We start from the raw sequence: 17200 nt of genomic DNA on the forward strand, positions 1-17200 counted from the left end.
TGGAAGAAATTAGGTCAAACGGATTTAAGTTTCCCTGCATTAAAGTCCCCGGCCACTAGGAGCGCCGCCTCTGGATGAGCATTTTCCTGTTTGCTTTTGGCTGTATACCGCTCATTGAGTGCGTCTTAGTGCCAGCATCAGTTTGTGGTGGTAAATAGACAGCTACGAAGAATATATATGAAACTCTCTTGGTAAATAGTGTGGTCACAGCTTATCATGAGATTCTCTACCTCAGGTGAGCAAAACATTGAGACTTTCGCACTATTAGATTTCGTGCACCAGCTGTTGTTTACAAATATACACAGACCGCCACCCCTTGTCTTACAGGAGGCAGCTGTTATATCTTGCCGATGCAGCTTAAACCCCACCAGCTGTATGTTATTCATGTCGTTGTTCAGCCACGACTCGGTGAAACATAAGATATTACAGTTTTTAATGTCACGTTGGTAGGATTTTCATGATTGTAGTTCATTTATTTTGTTATACAATGATTGTACGTTGGCTAATAGGACTGATGGTAGAGGCAGATTACCCACTCGCCATCGAATCCTTACAAGGGACCTGACCAATGTCCCCGATATCTCCGTCTCTTTCTCATGCGAATCAAGGGGTTTTGGGCCTTGTCGGTGTCTGAAGTAAATCCTTCGTGTCCGACTCGTTAAAGAAAAATGTTTCTTTCAGTAGGAGATGAGTAATCGCTGTCCTGATATCTAGAAGCTATTTTCGGTCATAAGAGACAATGGCAGAAACATTATGTACAAAATAAAATAATGCAAAAAAACACACAAAATAGCACAATTGGTTAGGAGACTGTAAAATGGCAGCCATTACTAGGCTACAACTTCAACTGATAGGTTTTGCTACTTGCACTATGGGTTTTAAAAACTCCCAAATGTAACAAGATTAGCCCTACCTAATATGTGATAGCGTAGCTTTACTATGGAAGTAAGAGTAAAAACAGAACGGCCCACATTTCCGTGTAATGCTTACCTCAGCTTAGCTTAGCTGGAACACTAGGTGAATCTCAAGGGCCACACATGCTTCAAATCTATATATCTCATCATACTCTAGCTACTGTGGTCATTGTATTGCAGGCCTTGTAGTTTGCCTGCAACTAAAGAATAGCCCTTACTAACCCTTAGGCAGGTCTCCTTGGGTCTCTCTGCATACTTGGTGGATGATACTCCATGGGTATGGTATGTCCACTGACCATCTAACCCTGAGAGTGGATTAATAAATCCTTTTGTCAGAAATCAGTTGGATAATGTAAAAGTCAGATTGCATTGCTAACATTTTCAATAACCCTGGGTGATAGGTTATCTCAATTCAAACATTGAGTGCATGCAGCATCATCAGCATCTCAGATGAAAACAAGGCTTCTTTTCTCTCTCAACATCATTCAATGTTCATACTGATGCTGATTTTTGTATGAAGCACATCATAGGTTTGTGTTCATGTTTAAAGTAAAGGCATTTTTCTAGGCCAGCATTGCACACGGTGATTCAATTTGCTGTTGCTAGGGTGACGCTCTAATTTGGCCCTTGTAGTAGACATTGTGGTTAGAGCAACAGGTGCCTGTTATTTTGGTTCCCTTAGTGTGTGTGTGTGTGTGTGTGTGTGTGTGTGTGTGTGTGTGTGTGTGTGTGTGTGTGTGTGTGTGTGTGTGTGTGTGTGTGTGTGTGTGTGTGTGTGTGTGTGTGTGTGTGTGTGTGTGCGTGCGTACCTTTGTGTCTTCAGAGGGACTGAAATACACGCCCGCAAGCTGAGACAAGAGGGAGCAAATGAAGGCACTGCGGTTCGCCGAGCGCCGCACCCAAGGGATCCACAGCATTTGTTTACCGGCTCCCCGTGAAGGTGTGAGGCTTGAAAAAAAGTGTGTGTGTGTGCTTAAACCTCAATAAGCACACACACACTGCACATACAATAGCTCATAGTCCCTTTCTACCTCTCTCCTATTCACTCAAAAGCTACCAACTGCCACCCAGCTTGACCTTTCAATGTTTCCATTGCACTGCTCGGGCAAGGAGGTGAATGCTAGGTTAGATCAGAGATTATGTAGGTGACAGGGTGTTGGTCTCCCTCACTGGTTAGAGTGCAGATTTTAGTTCTCTGGATTTGAGTGGGACACACTGCTCTGCACTGGGTTTATACAGAGGAGATGCTTATTTCAGTCTCCCCCACCTGGACGGATACCATGGATATATTCAGCAGTCAGTGCTTTACAAATACTGCACATTTGCGTTTTTGGAATATCAGACTCATTCTTACACACTGTCTCTTTTGCAAACTGTGAGCTTCATGTTGCTAGTTGTGTGACCGCTCGTTAAGATACCATCTGAATTGATAGTAATTGCCATCATCTGGAACAGATTGGCAGGGTGTTCCATGGCAGATGTGAGTTACAGGGCCATGCTGACAGGAAAAGAGATGGCTTAGGCCAGAGAGGAAGAAGTGAGAGGTTGTACTCCGGCCAAAATCTCTCCATGAAAATAAGCCCATGAAGTGAGGAATTTTTGTATGGAGGTCTAAAAATATAAAAAAAATCTATGTGACTGTGTAATTTGGTCAACAAAAAATGTAATTGCTAATTTTCTACGTGAGGCTTATTTCATTGAATATGAGTTTTGTAATGGTTAGGTTGTTATGAACACACTGATATAAATTGACATACATGGCATTTCGGCAACTTTGAGAAAAAAATACTTTATATTGAAGTTGTGCCTGTTGTCATAGAGATATATAGAGGACTCATCATGGATATAACCAGTTTTTGCATCGACTTTGCCATTGAGGGCTTCCACCATTTTAAAACAGTCAACTGAGTGTGGATTCCTATGAGTTGGGAGCATTCAGCCAATGAAGAAGAACATTTCAAATGGATTACTTTAAAATGGAGATATCCTCAATGGCGCTGCCCATGCTGTCAGAGACGCCATAATGGCACAGATAAAAAGATGAGTCCTCTATCTGTCTCTATGGCCTGTTTTTCACATGCGTATCTGCCCTCTCATTGGCTAGAATGGTCCCACCTAATCTCACCACCTCCAGCCCGACTTCCATCTTTAAGGACATGTATTTTCATTGTTAGATCAGTCACTTAACTATCTTGTCAATATAATAGACAATCGTTGCTTAGGCCCAGTCCTCTTGGAAATGGTTGTTCTGAGTTGTGCTCCAAAAACACCCAAATACGTCCTTTTAGAAATGGAAAAGCTCTCAGTATAGTGATGCAGGTCTTTTGATGTTGTACACATGAAATTGTGTCATTCCAAACTATATCCACAATGTTATATTCTATTTGGTTTCGATTCGAGCGATACCTCTCCATCCATTCTAGCAGCAGGCTACACGGAGAATGGAACTGCTGGATAGGGGAAACAGATTGAGTCGCACAAATTGGAATATAACGTTGTGGATGAAGCTCAGAATGTGTACAACATCTAAAGACATGACGTTTACATCAAAAATAGAGATTTGGTTGTAAAAAAAAAGCTAACTTCTCCTTTAAGTCTCTAACATGGAGGCACATGTCAGTTCTAATTGGTCTTCAGAAGTACACAGCTTTCTTCTTTTAAGGGAATGGGGTCTACCCATACCCATCTTTTGAACTTTAGCTGTTGATCCACACTGTGGAGATGAGTTAAGGCCTGGTGTCTGTGGTCCCATATGAGTGAGGAGAAGGGGAGTAGTGTGTTGGCATGAGGGCTAGAATATTTATTGCCTGGTCTGGCCTGCAGCGTGCTGCTCTGCTCTGCTCCTAGGTAGTTATGGCAGTCAGCGTGTCCACCTTTGAACTGCTGATCTCCTGGCTAAAGCCTGACACGGTTTGGGTCTGCAACTCTCTCTCCTCTTTCCCTAGTCTCCTGGACCATCTCAAGTCCCTCTGTGATATACGCTTCCATGGAGGGGGACTCCTCTGACCATAACCCAGCCCTCCTGAGACCCCTTCCCCATGAACCTCTGTAGGAAGAGGAGTGAGTTGGGTTGTGCCCACGTCGCGGGAGGCACCACCGGTGTTCCCTGCTCTGTTATTCCAACTCTCTGGTTACAGTCCTAAACCCAAGGGGGTCTTTAATGTCCTGGAGATCACGACCCTGGCTGTTAACAGCTACAAGGGAAATACCCTCTCCATTCTGCCCTAGACTCTCCCCATGTTACCAATCCCCTCCTGTGGCTGACGTAGTCCCATGAGGTGTGTTGCCTCCCTCTCAGTATAGGAACCCTCTTGTAGACCCTACAGTATTTGCTTGCTTTGACAAGGCCACTGAGATGATGGTTGGCCAAATAGAATGAGGAAATATTTGCTCTGCATATCCCAAAATCTTAAACCACTAAACCCCACACGTGGTACAGGTCAGACGGTGAAGATTATGTTATGGCCAACCACTGACTTAGAGTATTGTATCTTCATTTCATCAGATATTTGCACTGAGTCAAAAAATATATTTAGGCTACCATACAGTTAAAAGAAATTGAAATGTACTTCGATTTCACAGTTAGAATAAGATGTTTGCCCAGGTAGTTTGAGAGGAAAAAATGCAATCATGATCAGTCAAATAATATACTAAATGTATAGCCTAGTTTTCAACTGAATATTCCATTTTAGTTTTGACCCCTGTTCTGACCTGGCCATTTGTCTTTTTGACAGAATGGCAATTTTCAAGCCAGTTAGAAATGTCGATTATCTCCCAGACTATTATCTTCTTATGTACCACAGTTGAACTTGTCAGAGCCAATTGAAATGCTGTAATTGAAGCTTGATCCGAAAAATGCCCAAGGCCCTTTTGCTATTTTTGTCTAAATTACACGTGTCATTTTTTTATCTATGAGCATGTCTTTCAAGATAACGATTTTGCATTGGCCATGGGAAATGTTTGTCTCCCCTGTCATTTGTGTGTGATCTCAAGTTCACTCACAGGGATAATTTAATCTCAAACGTATTCAACAATAAAGAGAGAGAGAGCTTGACATCAGGTGCTCAACGGTAAACCATTCCGTTCTGCACCCTCAGAAGCTCCCCATTCATTGACTGGAAGTTAAGTAAACTTCGTTTTAAATTTACTGACTGAGTAGATAATGTGTCTATACTGCAGAACAACTTGATACAGGCTAAAGCAATCTACTTTGTATCTTTGCTTACAAACCACTACCAATGCACAAATGTGAGGCAATGCTTCCAGTTTGTGTCATTGAGTTTGACATTTTGGAGTGCATAGTGATGATCACATGTTACGTCTGGCCAGGCAGGGCAAGGATTTCCTCCTGGAAGTGTCTGGCAGGAAAGGGTGTGATGGTGCTTCAGTGGAAGGCTGGAGTCCTCTCTGAGGTAAGGAGCCCCCCTCTCTAGTCCACCCCCACATCTCCCACACCTCCAAAGGCCCTCTCCCCTCCTCAGGCTCTCCTACCTTCTCTCAGCCTCTGACCATGACCCCATGACCCCATGCACTGTGGGGTGGTTCTGGTTCCTATTTATAAAGGTGGGTTTCCTCCAATTCCATTGTCAACATCCCATCCTCCTCTTTCCATGGCTCCCCTTCCTCTTTTCATCTGTGGTCCTTTCCTCCAATTCCTGTTTGTGAGAGTCCCGTGGCTGGCTGCCAGGCAGGTGGGCGGTCATCTGGGGAGCTGTTTAGTCATCTCTCCTAATTATCCATGGTTAAAGGCAGGGTGTGGTGAGAGAGAGAGAGCAGAGCACAGACTGCCACTGGACCACCGCGTCATGTCTGGACCAGTTATATCCTATAGTCATCTTCCTGGCTGGCTCACAATTTGTTGGGATGTAGTAGGCCAATGTACACACACATCAATGGAAAGTTTCTTTACTCCAGTCAACATCCACTTGATTGGTCATGCTACTCATTCTATTCATTTTGACATCCCTCTGCTTGAAGGTTATGCTTTGTAATAAATGTGGCCTACACTTATTTTTGAATATTCCATTTTTATTAACTTTGATACTGTTCTCTCTTGTACGTGGAAAAATATGTTCTCTGAATGTACTGTAAGTAGGTCTAATTCTTTTCTAAAATGCTTTATTAAATGTGACTTTTTTTGGTTGGTGGTGTGGAAAAACATAGCTTTCTCAGTTGCATGGTTAAAAAAAAGATATTTTTTAATGACATGATTTAGTGTATCCGTATAGGCATATACCATGTAAGGCCCCTCCATTCAGAGATATACCAAACAAAGAAGTCTTATAAAAGTTAGCAACTTTCTTCAGTAGTCAGGAGACCTTCATTTCTAAATCTATAAAGAATAAGGCTAGGGCTAGCAGCATAGTTGTCTCTGATTACAGAGATTTCTGCCAGTCCCACTTAAGATCTCAGGTCCCCAGAGAAGCCTTTTTATAGTCAAACAGGAACCTACGTTCCCCTCTGGGCTTTGCTTCATCTGTGGGCATGACACACTTTCTTCATATTTAGTCTGCTTTTTTCTCCATTGTTTTGACGCCTTCCTTTTTATCGACAGCTAATCTGAGCCAAGATTGAAAATAATAATATTTTTGTTAATGAGACGATGGTGTCGAAAGGTGAGAAACTGGAATGTAGAAATGTTTTAGTGCCTTAATTCAAAAAAGGAAGTTTCATGTAAACATCACATGTGCTGGAATGTGCAGTGTTTACTCAAACAATGGACAAAGTGTTTAAATCAATGATTTAATATGAAGAATGCAAAGTTGATACAAGAATCTAATAAAGAAATTCAACAAATTAATTAAAACTCAACAAAGAGCTAGAGAATGGTGATAATGCATGAATGGTTGACCATTGATACATATTTTGTTCTTTGCTGCCTCCCATCAACTAGGAAATGATGCAAACGGCGACCTGCAGAGGTAAAAGCATTGTGAACAAGGGCCCCCGGAGAGGCTTTCTGACAATGGATCCAAATGAGACCCCAGACAATGGACCCCCAAGTCCCTGACAATGTTCCAGGCCTTGTCCAGATCCAGATGCTTGTCCCGTCCTGGGCTGGCCGAACGGAGTGAGAAAACGTGTGTGGTTTGATTACTTGGACCTTGTGTTTGTTTGAGCCAAGGCTACGGCCCACCTGGATGTATAAACGCCCAGTCAGACAGACGGGGGGTTAAACTCTCACTCTGCTTTTATCTCACACAGACATCTGTTGCTGTAAGCCTCCCAGATGTTTCCTGCCCGGCTGGGCGGCTGGTGTATGGTAGTGGTGGTACTAGAGCACTGGGCCCAAGCCTGCTCACTCTCCTGTTCTCCTGGGCCTTTCATGCTGATAGTATCTTGGCAACTTGACCGAACAATTCCAAAATATCATCATGCGGAGGACGTTGTTATTTTTGAAGTCAATATGACTAGCATGTCGGCTCTTCCATGAGGACAAACAGGAGTGATGTCATTTTTCATTGTGAAGCGTTCTTATCCAGATACATTATGTAATTGTACTAAGAACCAGTGTGTCAAGTTGTCAACCACACAGCGAAGATTTAGCTAAAATAAAATTAATCAGGAATTAGGATTTCTAATCTGGCAGGTTCTGTATATCAGTGTAGGCCTACGTGACAACCTCCACACCACTCTCTCCTTTATAAAGGCATTTGTTTTGTTTTATGGACATAACTTGGAGAAGCGCCAAAGTCACCTTTGCTCTAAGTACCCTTCCATACTGGAAGGTAAGCGATCATTCAGCCATTATATTTAATATGCTCAGACAGAGATGACTATCTGCTCCTCAACCTGTGGTATTAACAGGAGTCTAGACTAGTACACACTACCATTATTAGAATGATTCACTGTATCACATCTTCATAACATCTGTTTTTAAGTGTCTTACCTTGGGTACATTAACTAATAGAAGAGTAGGTGTGTACATTCATCCACCCCATGTAAGATATCCTGTCACTGCAATATACATTATTATTATTATTATTATCATCATTTCATTCTTTATTATTAGTATTATAGACATTTGTGTATTTTATGTTTAACATGTTTTTATGTGGCTTTTTATAATCTAATTAATATGGAACATGTTGATGTTAATCAAATAGTGTTTTCTGATTGATTTCTTCTGCTCTCATTATTTTCCTTTACTGTGTACACCAACAGTTTATCCAGCCTAGTGGCTGGTTGTTATTCAAGCTAAATTATATAGGTACAGTCTTTGAAAAACTGGTCCAGGACTTTGAACGTTGAACTCATTTCCACAACTGTTAAGCAAATTGGCTCCTTCTGAAGTGAGTATAGACTTTACAGTTACCGCAGTCTGATAGTAGGAGACAGTGCTCTTACGACAGGGAGAGTCACTCTATCATCTGTCAGGCCTGGAGTCTGCCTGCTTCCCTCCTCCCTAGCCTCTCCCCAGTCTGGGGTGCTGGATGAGGGGGAGCTATCTATGATGGAGGGGGGCAGATAACAGTGTCTGGAGCCCAGAGGGAGCCATGATTCCATACAGTACACAGTGGCAAGAACCACATGAATCCCAGAGAGGTTCAGACGCATGGGGACTTGTCACAGTGAGCCTTTGGTTTGCCTCTCTGGCTCTGTCTAACTTTAGCCTACATAGCCCAAATCCTGCCAGTATTGTTCGATGGTTGTACGTTTATTTCAGGCTGTAACGACCTGGTTGTGTATAGCTGTGTGGGTAATGTACCTGTATATAGATCTTGTTTATATACAGCTCTACAGTTTGATAATCCTATCCATTAATGTACAAACAATCTCAACGTGCGTTTTGATCGCATTGCCCCAACAAACTAATTGCATTCCATGTGAGATTTTCCCGTTGTTATGGTATCATGTATCAAGGTAAGACCCAAGTGCAGACTGTGTGAAGTAACGATGTTTATTGTAACAACAGTGGCAAGCAAATTACAGGTCTAGGCAGGCAGGGGTTGATTATCCAGAGTAGGAGCAAAGGTACAGGATGGCAGGCAGGCAGGCTCAGGGACAGGCAGACTGGTTAGGAGGGCGGGTACAGGGTCAGGACAGGCAAAAACCAGGAGGACGAGGAAAAGAGAGGCTGGGAAAAGACAGGAGCTGGAAGGACAAACGCTGGTAAGATTGACAAACAAGACGAACTGGCACAGACAGACAGAAAACACAGGTATAAATACCCAGAGGATGAGTGGGGAAGATGGGCGACACCTGGAGGGGGTGGAGACAAGCACAAGAACAGGTGAAACAGACCAGGGCGTGACAAACAGTTCTTTGGCTAATGGTTTCTTTGTATGTTAAACACCATCCACTTGTTTGCTCTGTCTCGTAGTGGAAAGAAACATATGACTGAATGCACAGAGAAGCGTGAGGTGCCTGTCACACTATCATCACATGGTCTGAGGGGCTCTATATCTAGACAGATATCAGAGCGAGACAGTGGTACTTCTTGGTGTATTTTATTTTAGCTTGCAGATTATGCCGAAATGTAGCCGCCATCTTTCCTCTCCTCGCCCACACGTAAAAAAACAGAACTGAATTTTCATTGGTTAATTTTCATTTTTAGTGTAGACAGGTTTCTGAAGAATGACTGTTATGAATGTGACTCTGAGGTTGTTAATCTGCTCTGATGTTGGCAGACAGCCATGATAGACTTAGATGTGATTATTGACTCTAAAGTTTGATGTTCTATAACGTACCCATATGGTTAATGATTTTGCAATGTTTTGTCACTGAGGTTTTTGTGCTTGTATCACCCCAGGCTCAACATCATTTAGAGCTTGGATTTCACTCACCACATCACATCTTTCAGGTAGCTCAAATATGCATTGCGTGATTACACTTATTTGCATATGAGATCTGAAATGAATAAGAAAATGATCAGCCAAATGTTCCTGCACATTGATGGTAATGCATCATGTTTGGTAGACGACTGTTGACAAGGCAATGGCTGACATACAGGCCCAGTGGGCATGCTTTCAGGTATCTACAGTGTCACTAGTTCAGCCTGGGTATTTTCTGAACCGTTTTTTAATTGTATTGGCTTGGAGGAACTGAAGACCATTTGAGGTGCTGCTAGATGTGAATCTGTGATAGATTCAGAGGGAGTTATTTCCAGTGAGCCTCTATTTCTAGTGAGGAACTGTACCTACTGGCATTGATATACAGAGGCTTTAAGGCAATGGGATCTATTTAATATCCTCCTACGTTTCATTTGAGTTATAAGGATCACAGGATATTTATAGTACTGCCAAGATGTGTGATTCTTTCCAGACTGCTTGGCTGGGCTTTGGGGAGTGCCCAGGCCCAGCAGATGGTTGTTTTATTCACCTTCTTCTCTCTCTTCTTTTTCTTCTCTCTCTCCCTCTATGTACTTTTTCATGAAAACAATCAGCTGAGTCTTTTGGAGAAGGAGAGGAAATTCATCAGATCCGCAACACAGCACCCAACCCCAGTGTCATAAATTCTGGATGCTTCAAAGTAGCAGGAAGTGGAGGCCTAATAAGGTGTATCCTCCAGGCTTCCTGTTAGGCTAACCCCGGAACCCTGGGCCAAGTTACTTTAGACCTGCCACTGGATCCTCCCATTTGACCCCCACACTTAAACTGGGGCCATTATGTGGTCAAGGCTGCAAACTCACCACTCAACATGTCTCAGTGGTCATTTTGCTTTAGAGTAGACCACCAAGGTAGATCGCTGAGTCATTGTTCATTAAAAATGCAATCCCATTACGCAGATAATGCAATGTCTAGAATTACTGGAAGAAAGTACTTTATATTATTTTCTCATCAAACTAAGAAAACACACAAAAGCCCAAGAAAGGTCCATGATTTAATTCCCATGTTCCTCTGCTCTCTGGGGACTGCAGCCTAGTGAAGAAGGGGTTGACTTAGTCCGTCAACAGGAGACCCCGCCCACCCAAGGGGAGGAGGGGCGGCAATGGGTTGCCGTGTGCATCAACACTCATCTCAGCTGGGCTGGAGTGTCTGCATGGTCTCATCTCCAAATTGAGCTTGGCTTTGAACCATGGGGATCAGCCTCTCCTCGCCCGTTTCAGAGACAAGATGCCTAGATTAGACATGTTGAAAGGATATGTTTTCAATTTGACTCGTGCCACCCTCCTCTTCCCCCACATCTCCACCTCCCCCACCTCTCCTCTTCCCCCACCTCTCCTCCTCCCTCACCTCTCCTCTTCCCCCACCTCTCCTCCTCCCTCACCTCTCCTCTTTCCCCACCTCTCCTCCTGTCTCCCCTCTATCCCTTCTCCTCCCTGTCTGCCTCCCTCTGTCTGCCTCCCTCTGTCTGCCTCCCTGTCTGCCTGGGCCATGTGTCTGACATCTGATTCATTCTCCTGTGGAGAGGGGGAGCCAAACGGTGGATCGATAAATAATTTCTTTATGCATCTGCAGGTAAATAAAAAAACCTGTCTCTGGTTAAAAATACATGAATCCCTTGTCTGATGTGCCACAGATGCTCCACATGAATGTCTTCCTGGCCTTCCTCGGAGTAGCTCTGTAATTTCTAAACTGCTTTTACATGCAGACCCAACAGACATGTTTTATCTCCACAATAACACAGAGCTCTGCAGACCATTAAACCAAATGCAATGTTCAAGCAGCAAAATGTCTCGCAGAACATAGCTAATGTGTGTGTGTGTGTGTGTGTGTGTGTGTGTGTGTGCGTGCGTGCGTGCGTGCGTGCGTGCGTGCGTGCGTGTGTGTAAGCACAGGTGTGTGTTGCGCATGTATGTACTGTATGCACATCTGTTGAAGCAGAGTTGCAGCTATATAAGCCATTCAGATTGACCCAATTGGACTAGTGAGTTGATAGTACACAGAAATAGTTTTAGTCAATTAAAATATCCTGTATTTCATTTTTTAAGTAGGTGTTTCTTTCTCATAAGCTGCTTCTATAAGCCTTGCTAGTAACTATACTTCATAAACAATCTAGCCCTGGTTGGGTAAATCCAACACTAGCTGCGGGTTGTAATAATTGTGTTTTTGTGTGAGTCCCTTTGAGGCTTTCCTTATTACATTTAACAAGGTCTGAAATATTCAACAATATTCAATAATCCAAGAGAGCTCTCTGGCCTCTAGGTCATCAGGCTGCTAATTATCCCACACACCTGTCACCATCGTCAAGCGCACCAGCGCCTCATGACACTCACCTGGACTCCATCACCTCCTTGATTATCTTCCCTATATCTGTCACTCCCCTTGGTTCTTTCCTCAGGTGTTATTGGCTCGGTTTCATGTCGGTGCATTGTTTGTGTTTCGTGTTTATTGTTTTGTTTATTTATGAAAACATTCACTCCCTGTACTTGCTTCCTGACTCTCAGCACACATCGTTACAAGTTCATTGAAAAGCCCATGTGGGTTTTGAATATTTTTCTCATGAGCAAGGCATGCTGTTTAGTACCCCACCTGCACACACTCTTTGTCCCTCCAGATGTTCTCTCTAAGCAATGCAGTGTTGGGAGATATGGATCTCTGGCTCTGGTCTGGTAGCATGCTGATAGTCATCAATTACAGTATAGTAATGACAACACACTCTTGTCTCATTGGAGCTCCTCAAGCCCCATAGTTTACTTTCAAAGCAGCTGCCATTACTGGAGAGAGTATGTGCTATAAACAAATGTCTTTAGGCTGAGAACAGTTTGGTTTGAGACAATGTGTTTACACAACCAATGTACCACGTTGGTGTAGGTCAGGGTGGGTTTTCAAATTATATGAGATTTAGTAATGAGATGCAGATGTGTGTCTGTAAATTTATTTGTATGCAAGAGACTTTTGTTTACAGTTGCATTCATTTTTCTTGAAGCTTCTTACGGTCCAAAAATACTTGAGAATAGCGTTGGGTTGCAGGTCCCAGAGAGTGGTGTTGTTTTAGTTCAAACGCGGTGACAGCACAGCGCTCTGGGTTGTGGTGCGCTGCAGAGATGTCTTCTGGGGTGTTGTCATGCTGCGATGTGTGCCTGATAAAGGTGGTTTCCTGCCACTGCTCCACTTAGCTGGGAGAGATAGTGAAAAGTGCAATCACAGCTGAAAGCGAATGTCCAGTGTGTGTGTGCACCCACATGTGTATGTTAATTTTTGTTAACTAAGTCAGTTAAGAACAAATTCTTATTTACAGTGATGGCCTACCCCGCCCAAATCCGGACGACAATGGGCCAATTGTGCACCGCCCTATGGGACTCTCTAGCACGGCTGGTTGTGACACAGCCTGGAATCGAACCAGGGTCTGTCGTGACGCCTCTTGCACTGAGATGCAGTGTCTTAGACCGCTGCGCCACCTGGGAGACAGGCACCTGTGTGTGTGTGTGTGTGTGTGTGTGTGTGTGTGTGTGTGCATGCATGTATGTATGTGTGCTTGTGCGCGTGCGCGTGCGCGTGCGCGTGCGAGTGCGAGTGTGTGTGTGTGTGTCTGATCAGCGGAGCACATCCTCTGGCCATTGCAGGGAAGGAGTGGTGATTTGAATAGCCCCTATTGGCAGCTCTACAACACACTAATAGCTGCCAGGTTAATTTAACCCAAAAAACAGACCTTTTCTCTCTCCTCCCTTATCTACTTTGGGGGGGGGGGGTTCAAGCTAGAGTATCACTCTTTTGTTGCACATCTGTCCTTTGGCAGTGTTTTGCTAGTGCAGTGTCTAAGTTTGGAAAGTTGGTGTATTTGTAGTCTGCAGAGTATAGAATTGCATGTATTCATCAGCATGAACATTTCAGGAGGAGTTTGTTCTTGTCCATGCAAGCCGCTGTAACAAGAGAAAACTTCTCTCACTAGTCTGTATGCTGCAGTCAGTGACTGTCCTGTTGTAAATCAGTCTCCATGTCACCTAAAACTTCTCACACCCCTGCTGCAATGGTTGGCTCTCCCCTTCCCTGCCTCTCTCCTCTGCACTGGGGCTGGAGGCTGGAGCATGGGCCAAGTCCCCAACCACACATCTGCCTTTGGGCTGATCCGAGACTTCTTGCTGTGCTGCAGGGGGAGGATGTGAGAACGGTGGGCCCTGGCCATTCCCAGCCGACAGCCACGGCCCAGGAGATTGCCATAGAGCGAGTCCGCCTTGCCTCGCCTCGCTCAACCCTGTGATGTGGGAATGGGAATTGCCTGGGAGGGAGGGAGGGAGGTTGTTGTCCCACTGAGTGGACTGAGGCACCCAGCCCGGCCCGGACAGTTAAAGATAGTTAGCTCTGTGTGTGTTTCCTCTTCTGTTGTTTCGCCTTGCCTCATAGACCGAACAACAGTGCCACACAAGTGGTCGGGACTGGAGCCTCCATGGCCAAGTGGCTCCAGGGGTTATGACCTCTTTCTGACTTCATTTAGGAGCAGTGTGTAAACATGTTTGCATTGTTGCAGAAAATGGTCACTCCAGGGTTAATAATTAATGTTATTCCCCCTTGTGTTCCTCAGTTCTTTTTCTAGCTTACTACACGTTCTGCCCTTTGTCCTTTTTCAACTCGTTGCTGTAGTTTCTCTTTATTCAGCTATCACCTCTCTTGTTCTTACTACAAACAACTGTCAGAATTATTACAAGTATCGAAACCACTTACATTGTTTTATGACTCAGATCCAGCTACCTCAAGAGACTGTTAGTGTGTGTTATGTATTACACAACCACTATCATAACTGAAGAGACTACAGCGTGGTTTTGTGAGTAATCTCTAGTCTAGCCCCACCATGTTACACTGATAAGGAGCAGGAGTGTCTGCTCTGGCTCAGACCTGAGAACCAGACCCCCTCCTCCCCTCTTCCCCTCCCAACACATCTCTGCTAGACGCCACACCCCCAAAGAGAACACTGGGGGCAACCTAAGGGCCAAACTTAGACCAGCAACCTTCATCTGAGCTTAGTGAGGGGTTTCAACATCCCTGTTCAGTCTATAGTGCACGTCCATGCTATGAGAATCAAGGGGACTCCCTCCTTCGCCTACATCCTTTGTCATGAAGCTGTCATTCCTAGAAGCATACCAGTTCCTGCTGGAAAATAACCGCTTTTGGGCAGTCACACACACTCACAAACACACACACACAGACACACACACTCACAAACACATACACACACAGACACACACACAGACACATACACACACACAGACACACACACTCACAAACACATACACAAACACACAGACACACACACAGACACACAGACATAATACACAGATCCACACACATATACACAGACACACACTCACAAACACATACACACAGACACACACACACACACACACACACACACACACACACAACACATACACACACACACACAGACACACACACAGACACATACACACACACACACAGACACACACACTCACAAACACATACACACACACAGACACACACACACACACACACACACACACACACACACACACACACACACACACACACACACACACACACACACACACACACACACACACACACAGACACACATACAGACACAGACACACATACAGACACATACACACACACAGACACACACACTCACAAACACATACACACACAGACACACACACACAGACACACACACTCACAAACACACACACACACACACAGACACACACACAGACACATACACTCACACACAGACACACACACAGACACATACACACACACACAGACACACACACACACACACAGACACACACACAGGCACATACACACACACAGACACACACACATATACACAGACACACACACACACATATACACAGACACACATGCAGTCACACAAAGTTATGGGAAGTTCTTCCAACACTAACTCAATGTCCATATGTCACTGGGATCCTTGTGTGGGAAAGTGGGTGACCTGAGGTGAGTTTGTCTGCTATGCAGTGTGTGAAAAACTGCTTTCCTTCCTCCCCCTCACGTTCCCTCACTATTGATTGTATGTGTTACATTGTATTTTCTCTCTTGTCTTTTAAAGTTTCATTGACTCAGTGGGGTGGTACCCAGCTGGCACAGACAGACCCTAACTGTGGTTTACAGTAGGCCTTAGTCACTTGGAGGGCCATGTTTATATTGCTGCCTGAGTCTGGGCAACACATGCTTGGGAAGCAGGCCCAGGGAACTTTTTCTCACTCTTTTTTCCACTTTCTCTCTCTGGCTTTCATGAGATACACGCAATGTAGGCCTAAGGGCCTTGGGGGTGTATGGGAGGGGGTCTGGCAGGGGATGCTAGGTCATAGGAGGGAGTTTGGACAGTGTCATCTTGGACAGTGTCATCTTGGACAGTGTCATCTTGGACAGTATCATCTTGGACAGTGTCTTGTGATGTCACACTCTCTGAAACTGTGAGAGAAGGCTGATGTGTCTACTTAGTCATACAGAAAGATTGTGTGGAAAAATACTACTGGCAACATGGCGTAGTTGATTGCATGATTTCAGCTTCCATGGAGAGAAGCAGTGGTACTTACCAAACTATATTCTAGGTATTGTACACGGTGGGTGTGTGGAATGTTGCCATCCACTGAAAATAACCAGGGGAGATTATGATTTTGTAGTGTGATCGTGGACAAGGAAAAATATGCCACTGACTAACTTTAGAGCGACTTCAGGAATGACTTCAAAATACCTCTGTTTCCAAATATAGACAGTGTTACCCTTTGAACTACAGTGAAAAGAGAACATGTTTCTAGGTTCTTGCCAAACTGAAACTTTATCTAGCCATAATCACCTGTCTATCAACTCCTTCAGATGTTTCCATATTACATCAGTAAGGTTGTGACATTTTAAATACAGAAAACGAATAAATGAAAGCGTAAGGGTGACTATGATTTCTGACCTTTAGGACCTCTTGATAGTTCCCTTGAAGAACATTGTATTTCCATTAGCAACTGCAGCACCAAAGAGCATTGATGTGCAACTCCACCTGTGACCAACTTCTGCCAGTTGAGGGCTCATAGATATCCGTTGAGATGCCTACTCATGGGCAGAAAGCCACTCAAACCCCTCAAGTCCCATTGGCCTTCTCCCCTGGCGCCCTAGCTGCCCTGACCACTGGCAAAGCCACCGGCCAGCAGACCAATCAATTCAGGAATGTTTTTTTGTGTATGTTTTTGCTCGCCTAGTTTATGGCTGAAGGCAGACGGGAGATATTTTACTGTATTATTGCAATAAAATGAGTTCATTCATGTTGTGTGAGTTCATTCATGTTGTGTGAGTTCATTCATGTTGTGTATGTCTTTGTTCACACAAACTCTAAACACTCTTGTCCTTTCTCACAAAGCTTTAACCTCTAAGATGCCAAAAGTTGTCACAGATTACTTTACTCAATGTGGCCATTGG

Source organism: Salmo salar, chromosome ssa20 (genome assembly GCF_905237065.1).
Source record: "Salmo salar chromosome ssa20, Ssal_v3.1, whole genome shotgun sequence".
NCBI lineage: Eukaryota > Metazoa > Chordata > Actinopteri > Salmoniformes > Salmonidae > Salmo > Salmo salar.